Consider the following 9,585-nt stretch of genomic DNA (forward strand, 5'->3'; position numbering starts at 1 on the left):
ACCTCAATAAAAATTGATTTATAACTGCAGCCTCAATTATTATGAAAAAAATATCCTGATGTCTGAGATTTCATCTTCTTTAATCATGTCTATAGTCTAATTGGTTACAAATAAATTTTTGATGTTTTTAACAAAAGAAAATCCACCATCAGCAACAGACAGTATTCTTTCCTCTGTCACGAAAGGGTTCACTAACACGTCGAAAATGTTCATATCGAATGTTCTTGAGAAGCTCCCACTTGTAATTACATCTTGAAGTAAACATTCCTGTGCAACTTTTAGACTGTAAACATAAATTGACCATAATTCCGGTAAGAGCCTGGCATGACCTGCTGTCAGACTGGCACACTGCTGCTCTAGAATAACGTTAAGAGAGACAGACAGGGCAATATTTTTGGATATGTGTAACGGAGTCAAGCATGTGGTGTAACGTGTGTTGTGATGGATAGACGTGTGTGTGAGATGCAGAATTGACACGTATTAATTACTGCGTGCTAATGAAAGGTTGTGCGACCAATCCAAACTACCAAACTGCCACACACACCTCACAGCTCATAAATTACACACCTTCCAAAGGATCTGGCCTTGGTGTGTGTGTGTGTGTGTGTGTGTGTGTGTGTGTGTGTGTGTGTGTGCGCGTGAGCAGGGAGCACAGAGTTCAGCGCCCAAATCAACATATTTTGGAGACAGTAAAGGATGGAAATATGTAATAGATGTCTGTATAAAAGGTTGTTCATTTTGATAATGTTGATAATAATGTGCCATTTTACATGTAGCTAAAAAGCCATAAGTTTAAATGCATGTGTGTGTGTGTGTGTGTGTGTGTGCGAGGGTGAGAGAAAAAGAGAAAAGGGAAGGGGGCAGAGGTGTTGACAGGCAGGAAGTGAACCACATCAGACATTTTTTAGGAGCATAAGCCTCGGCTCTTTACCGGTCACACCCCTTCTGCTATCTTTAATGTTTGTTACTTTTATTGTCTTTATTATCCCCTAAAAACCCATTAGAAGTGCACACACACACACACACACACACACACACACACACACACACACACACACACACACACACACACACACACACACACACACACACATGGTTTCACTCACTGTGCATGGCATATGGGGGAAACTCCCAGAATTCCCTGGCATCCCCAGCATTCCCCTTGTCGTGGCATCAGGAACCATCAAAGCCGGGCCGGCAGTAAAGCGTACATGTGGTGACCAGAGGGTGGCACTAAAGGTGGCGGGTAATTGACATTTGATGCTGATGTGAGAGCGGTTTTCCTGTGAGCTTTACAGTGATTTAGGTACAGATTTTGGGATAAAGGAAAAGCATTTCTAGTGGAAAATAGCAGTGTGTCGTTAGATTAGCGCAGAGAGGCTCAGAAGGGCCTCAGACGGGTGGTCTGTTCAACAGCACTAGTGAAGGAAAGGGTACGGCAACTAACATGATTGAAGAGTGACACCCGCTTTTAATTCTTAACCGTTCATATTAGTTCTTATCTGTAAACAAGACAATTTGAACTTCTGTTTCGTTCCTTACCGGCGCTTCAACACTTTAACACTCTTTTCTAGACTTTGAATAGCATCTATTTCGAACTTGAAGCAGAGTATAAACACATATTTTTCTCCCCAATCATCTTCAAGCATGTTGTTTTTGTCTATTTGAACGAAACATGCAGTATTATCACCGCAGTGATCAGACACGAGATGAAGAAAAAAATCATCTGAATGTCGGGGAAACATATTTCATGGAACAGAGCTGGCTCGTGTTCATAAAACTTGCAGCTAGTCCGCAGTCTGGCAGTTGATGGCCCCTAGTGTAGGACTTTAGTTGGTAGGGCCATAGGTAGAACTCAATTCCAGTCTTGAGACATTGTTTGTATTGACCTTTTGGAGTTTTCTCAAACCTATTGACATTGTTCTCACTAATTATGGTCTTGGTCATCCATCCATAGATTTTCTGTACCGCTTATCCTATAGACGGTCGTGGGGAGTCTGGAGCCTATCCCAGGAGCCTCCGGGCACAAGGCGGGGCTGAATGTCAACTTAAAGTTTAATAATAAACTTAACATAAAACACAACAGAAACACAAACATAAAGCGCACATCTCTCTCTCTCTGGCACCTCCAACTGGTCCTTATCTCTCTCTCCCGCTGATTAGATACCTCGGCGCCAGGCGTACATCCTCACAGCCTGGCCCCTCCTCCTCATCACACTCCTCCACGGCCCGATTCAGACCTGACGTACACCCCATACTCCCCTTTAGGAAGGAGAGGTGATGCATTCCGGCCACGCCTACTTCGTCGTGCAGCCCCGCATCCTGTCAGCAAGAAGGGAGACAAGGGGAGGAACGGGGAAGAGAGAAGAAGCAAGTGAGAGAGAGAGAGAGAGAGCAAGAGGGATGAAAAGGGGAGAGTAAAAGAAAAAAAACAGGTCCTCCAGTCCCCAGACACGCTGTCATTTGGTCCTCGGCACACTAGAAAGCGATCCTCCACGACTCCGGGTGATAACACTGGACTTCCTGCCAGACGGCTGAAGCTCCTCCCCTTTTCAGGCAGACGGTAGCTGCACCTCCATGTCTCCAGTGGACAGCAGCGAGTCCTCTGTCCCCGGGTGGACAGCAAGCACTCCTCCCCTTTCAGGTGGACAGCAGTGGATCCTCCATTCTCCATTCCTCCATCCTCACCGGCAACTGCTCCAGCACCACCGTCCTCTGCGCCGCAATCCTCCCACATCTGCCAGAGCTCTCCGACAGCGCGTCCCTCCTCCTTCCCGGGTTTTCGGCACCAGTGTAACAAACGTCAAGGATGGGCAAGCAGGAGGCGGGAACCGGTTGAACGTCAATGTAAAGTTTAATAATAAACGTCACATAAAACACAACAGAAGCACAAACATAAAGCACATGTGCATCTCTCTCTCTCCCTCTGGCGTCTCCAGCTGCTCCTTATCTCTCTCCCACTGAGAGAGATTAGACACCTCGGCACCAAGTGTGCATCCTCACGGCATGACCCCGTCCTCCTCCTCGTCACAAATAGTTTCCGGTCTCAATCTTAACTCAATATTGCTATCATTTGGACTTAATCTTGACCTTGCCTTGACGCCCCCAACTCGATCTCAGCTAGTCCTGGACTTGGACTTGCCTTATTGGTATTAGTTGGTAAAGGAAAGGCCAGTGCACTTTCGAGATGATATTCCAGCTACACCATTTATAACAATTTAATAAAAACAGAAAATAAAACAGTCGTTCGGTTTGAAAATGCCGATCCATTTCTTTAATCGAAAAGTTCATTGGTAGATTTTTCAGCTGCGTATTTTTGAGAAGCAAATCAAAATAAGTATCCTTTGCATCTCTCTAGGAACTCTCTTTAAAAGAACAGACAGAGAGAGAGAGAGAGAGAGAGAGAGAGAGAGAGAAATAAAAGCGCAGTGGTCACAGAGTCTCGTACTTCACCGTGGTTTTGATGAACTGGAGCATTTCAGAGCCTCTCTATTCTTGCGAGTGTTCTTTTAATTTATTTAATGGCTGTTCTGTCCTTGATTAGCAGCAAGCTGAGTATAAAGCATTCTTCAGCCTAATGACTTTCCCTAACAACATTATCAAGAAAGAGAGAGAGAGAGAAAAAAAAAGCGCTCTCTCCATGGACACAATTACTGTAAATACACAATTATATGATTCTGTTTTTTTTCTTTCTCCGCTTTATGAACACGCATACTTCTTTCAACCACAGTGCCAGTGATTTCCTGCTCACATGGCTGTCTGTGCACCCAAAGTCAACAGCAGAAACATCACAGGGCAGAATGGATGTGTTTTATGGAGAGGGTGTTATATTAAGTTTAATGGCACTGCGCGGTGGCCTAATGGGTGCCGTTGGCTTCCCTCCTGAAGCCGAACGGAGGGGTGGGTTTGGAAGTACGCCTCTTTGGAGGGTGGGTGAGTGAGAAAGAGACAGAGAGGAAGACATCGATGAAGAGAGACAGACTGTGAGAGTGGAAGGGCAGATAAGGGGAAATGAATGGGTCGATAAGGGTATAAATGTGCTAGTAGTGCTAAATCTCCCAATTGTCTTTCAAAGATTAAAAAGACACCAATATCAGATGTGGCATGCATATCAGAATATTTCCCATTAGCAAATTTCTTAAGAGGGATTGTTTTTTTGGATATTTGTAGAACCAAGCACGACCAAAGGTTAAAAAAAAAAAAAACAACAACGCAATGCTGGGGCTGAATCCGTTCTAGCACAGACTGTACGTTCATGCAGCCCATCTGTTTCAGTCATTTCAGGTGATTACCAAAACAAGGACAGATGACAGAACTGTAGGTTTAGCGTCTTTTGGTTTGAATGTAAAGGCTACAGTTTTTTGTTTAGCATGTTTGTTATTTGGAGGAAACACGCCATTAAACCTGAGAGACTTGAAGCACTTTATAAAGAAATTAGAAATTAGAAATCTCGATTGCAGCTGTATGTGTGTGTGCGCACGCATGTGTGTGTGTGTGTGTGTGTGTGTGTATTAGTTTGCCTCGCATTAATCTTAAACTGTAAACACTAGGATTTAAATTCATGACATTCTGATCTATAGCTCAAACCACTTCCCTCGGTTAGCTGTTACTGATGAATTAGCACACACTAAAAGAATCATTTCAGCACTTAACTCAACCGAATTTAACAGCAAATACGTTCAAAATGAAAGAGGGTTTGTCTAAGTCAAAGGACTAAAGTAGTCAGTATATTAAAGGGTACGGCGTTACTGTAGATATCGCACACTTTCTGGCAGTTTAATGCAAAACAAACCAGCGCTGCTCCATTGTCCCGATTGTTTACAGTACAATCCCGCACAAATAACAAACAAAATATTTGGCTGTAAAAGAAACGCTGTCAATTTACAGCAACGTTTTGGAGACCTCGTTCTCAAAGCATTGCTCAGCCCTAATAGTTTGTCAAACGATCGATTAGATTTGATTCCTTCTGTCTGATATAATGACGGCGAGTCAGCATGTTTATTCTTTAAACCTCAAACCGTCTGTGTATATCAGTAAACTAATAACACATTGGTTTATTCATTACTGTTTGACAATAATATCAAGATGCTAAGATCGATTCCAGCTTTTTTGCAGTGTGTGAAGAAGGAATCTGACAACCGTGCCATGAAATTTAGAGAAAAAAAAAAAAAAGAGAAAAGAAAGAAATGTCTGACTGGCAGGAGAACGTAGCCACGTCACGCCTCTGTGGTTATCAAATTTGTTAGAAAGTTAAACCGCACTGGAACGTGTTTGCGGAGAGACGGTTCAGGATCTGTAGCTTCTCTTTTCCATTTCTACCAGCAGTTTATTAATGAGTGCATTTATCCATCTCATAACCCCTAACCCCCGGTTTCCTCACCCTGGACCTTGGGGCCGGTGTGTGTGAATGGCCGATAATGGGCTGTAATATATTGCATCGTAGCTTGCTCTTAATTGAGAGGCCGGTTTAAAGGCACATTAAGGCTTGGTAATAAAATATTCCCCTTTACCATGCCAAGCACGTCCCTTTAAAGGCCTCTCTCACCCTCACTCCTATGTTTATGGAGAATTTATTCATTACTGAAAACAAGAAGGGGGGGGGGGGGGGGGGGGGGGTGGAGAAAACGCTCTGAAATGCTATGCTGAATGCTTAACTTCTGTACTTCATCTCTCTCTCTCTCTCTCTCTCTCTCTCTCTCTCTCTCTCACTCACTCACTAACTCACACTCTGTCTCACTCTGACCTTCTTTTTCCCCTCCCTTTAACTAACCTGCATAATCATGTCAGAAGTGCTCCGAAATGAAGTGCTAAGTGTTGGGTTTTATTGAAAGGAAACAGACTGGAACAGCGCGTGTGTTTTGCTGGGCCTGTTAAGGCTGCGCTCGCTGATCCTCAGGCCAAATTCTTTCTTATGAATTACTACCTGCTTTCTGATGACTCCTCACTGCACACCGATGCCCGCTGAGAGAGCGAGAGAGAGAGAGAGAGAGAGAGAGAGAACAAAAGAGAAAGAAAGTATGCACGCTTTCTACACGCCACTCCGCCAGAGAGTCGAGAGCGCGCGCGTGTGTGTTTGTGTGTGTTTGTGTGTGCATCGTGGAGAAGGTTTATTAAAATCACTAATGCATCTCAGTGCGAACAAAAAAAAAAATAATCTGCTCTCAATTTTGCGATATTTCTTGCTGCTTTAATTTGGATATTAAATCCGTTTGCCAGGCTCGACGGCAACGATGCGAGACATCCCAACCCCCCTATCCTCCACTTCAGAGAACAATAATGTGGAAATGCTGATGTGTTTAGTTAGATCTTTGGTCTTCCTCCATAACAAGACACCATGACGCATGAAACGTCCCGAAAACAGCCTTGTCGCCGCTCTTTCTCTCGGTTTAGGTGTGTTGGTTAAAGATGGCGTCTCTTGTGCCACGTCAGACGTCCATGTGTCCCGTTCTGGGCTTGGGCTTGCAGGAGGAGGCTGGGAGGGTAACGTGGACATCTGTCCTTAAAGTGATAGGTCAGATGGTTTCGACAGGCTAAAAATGGTGGCTATAAGCTGGCATTAGCATTGTAGCGCCAGTGCAACGTGAAAGCGGTGAATTTCAAACATTTCTTAGCTAATCGATAACCACGCATGTGTGTGTGTGTGTGTGTGTGTGTGTGTGTCTCATTTTTGCCAGACATTAAATGCACATTGACTAGAAAAAACATACTATCTCAGTGCCATATTGGGGAAAAATTCAGCTTGTTTGATTGGACGTCTGCGTGATCATTATTTACCGTTAAATAGAGACAGGGTCCATTATTTTCCACACTGTGTTCAAGTTGGTGTGTGTGTGTGTGTGTGTGTGTGTGTGTGTGTGTGTGTGTGTGTGCTCTTTCAGGTTTTGTGTGATGTTGATAATGGCACACCTCGTTTGCCAATTAAAAGATATGTGTTTAACTGGGTTCTTTTTCAGTGGCCTGCCTCCAGCTCCTGCAAAAAAATTCCTGTGTTTGTGAATGTTTTGCATGCACGCATGGGTGTGTGTGTGTGTGTGTGTGTGTGCGTGTGTGTGTGTGTGTATGGGACTGGGATTTGCACCCCACTAATGATGTGAGAGTTTAATATAGGCCGCTGTTTTTTTAGCATCACATGCAGCAGCTTAATGTCTTCTCCACCATAGCAGGCCGTAATATGGTTCTGTTTACGAGCAGGAAGTCGAGGATATTAAAAACGTCTCTTTCAAACGGTGCTCCCAAACAAAGCTGAAGCTAGGAGCTACATATGAAGCGTTTGTGCTTTTTATGAAGCAAAACGGATCTTAGCGAATTGGAACTGAAACGAAAGACTAGGCAACCGTTTTTTGTTTTCCCGTCTTGTAAAAATTCTGCTAGTACGGAGCTGGAAATATTACGGCGATGTGACATGTGATCGTAAGATTTTCATATGTGAAGGTGTGTTTCAACATTGTATGCCCATGTGTGAATTCGAGCTAACACGTGGCCTTATGTGAACAATATGAAATTATGTGAATATAAATGAATTTGTGAGAAAATCCCATGTGAAAGTAAACGGATCGTTTGAAAAATTAGCACGGGAAAATAAAGGAGTCATATGTAAAAATCTCAAGTGAACATAAATGAATGAATCAGGTGTAAAGAATAAAAAAAGGGGGGTGGGAATTAAGCGTGTGATCAAATCATGTATGAAAATATATGAGCCATGTGTAAAAAAAAAAAAAAAGAAAAAAAAAAAGAATGTGAAAGTGCATGTGAAAGTACATGTGAAAGTAAGCGAATGTGAAAGTACATGTGAAAGTAAACGAATGTGAAAGTACATGTGAATCTAAGTGAAAGTGCCTGTGAAAGTAAACAAATGTGAAAGTACATGTGAAAGTAAACAAGTGTGAAAGTGTATGTGAAAGTAAACGAATGTGAAAGTATATGTGAAAGTAAACGAATGTGAAAGTACACTGAAAGAAAATGAATGTGAAAGTACATGTGAAAGTATATGAATGTGAAAGTACATGTGAATCTAAGTGAAAGTGCCTGTGAAAGTAAACAAATGTGAAAGTGCATGTGAAAGTAAACAAGTGTGAAAGTGTATGTGAAAGTAAACGAATATGAAAGTACATGTGAATCTAAGTGAAAGTGCATGTGAAAGTAAACGAATGTGAAATTATATGTGAAAGTAAACGAATGTGAAAGTACACATGGAAGAAAATGAATGTGAAAGTACATGTGAAAGTAAACGAATGTGAAAGTACATGTGAAAGTAAACGAATGTGAAAGTATATGTGAAAGTAAACGAATGTGAAAGTACACATGAAAGAAAATGAATGTGAAAGTACATGTGAAAGTATACGAATGTGAAAGTACATGTGAAAGTAAACGAATGTGAAAGTACACGTTGAAAGTAAACGAATGTGAAAGTACATGTGAAAGTAAAAGAATCATGTAAATATCAAATGTGAAAATAAATTAATCATGTAAAAGTGATGTGACGATGAAGTAATCGTGTTGAAAAACGAATCATGTATTAATCACGTGAAAATCACATGAAAAATGAATTGCGTGTAATAATCACGTCATATTCACGTGATAAACGAATCATGCGCAAGAAACCAGGTGTGAATCAAGTGAACGAATCATGTATAGATCACGTGAGAATGAATGAATCACATGGGAATATTAAATGAATCACATGTTGAAATCACATGAGAAAATAAAAGAATGTGTGGAATATATAAATAAATGAATATGAATAAATGTAAATAACAATCATTTTTGAATGTAACATTAAAACAATGAATCATTTTTTTGATTCACATGATAAATGCATTGCGTGTAAATATCGCATTGGAAAATAAATAAATGATGTGAGAAAATCACATGAAAATATTTTTAAAATGCCCTCTATGTGAAAAATGTGTGAAAAAAAATAACATGTCAAGTGTCTAAAAACCACATGCAAATGTTCATGTGTGAATCATGTGATTAGTCTCAGGTGAAGTTCATGTGAAATTTTTTCGTGTCCCAAAAAAGTTGTGGTATTAATGAAAGGGTGTGTAACGTTTGTTTTATGTTTCACAACAGAAAGCGCTCACTACAGCATGTAGTGCATGTTTGATGAATAAAGTTTGTTTAGGACGCAGCTGAGCTAACCTGTGTTAGGTTGAGTTAGCTTGCATGATCCATCATTAGCTTGAGCATGGGTTTTGTCAGTAACGAGGGGGCGTGGCTTAGCTCCGCCAATCACCTGCTGTGTTTTGGGGCCTCCTGTTGATTTACAATGTGCAGGCTATGAGGTGGCTCTTTTAGCAGGCTATAACTTGCTCCAGACACTCTCTCTCTCTCTCTCTCTCTCTCTCTCTCTCTCTCTCTCTCTCTCGCTCTCTCTCTCTCTCTCTCTCTCTCTCTCTTTTCAGCTCCACCTGGTTACTTTGTAGTTTCTCACTGCAGAAACAGGAATGGATGAAGTTCAGTATGGCTTCATGCTGTAGCAGACACCTGGACGCTGAACACCGACATGAACATGTGTGTTTAAACCCCCTCACATCAACCTGCTTTCATTAATGTGTTGCCTTTCAAAGAAAAAGGTCTGTTTAT

Source organism: Ictalurus punctatus, chromosome 15 (assembly GCF_001660625.3).
Source record: "Ictalurus punctatus breed USDA103 chromosome 15, Coco_2.0, whole genome shotgun sequence".
Taxonomy (NCBI): domain Eukaryota; kingdom Metazoa; phylum Chordata; class Actinopteri; order Siluriformes; family Ictaluridae; genus Ictalurus; species Ictalurus punctatus.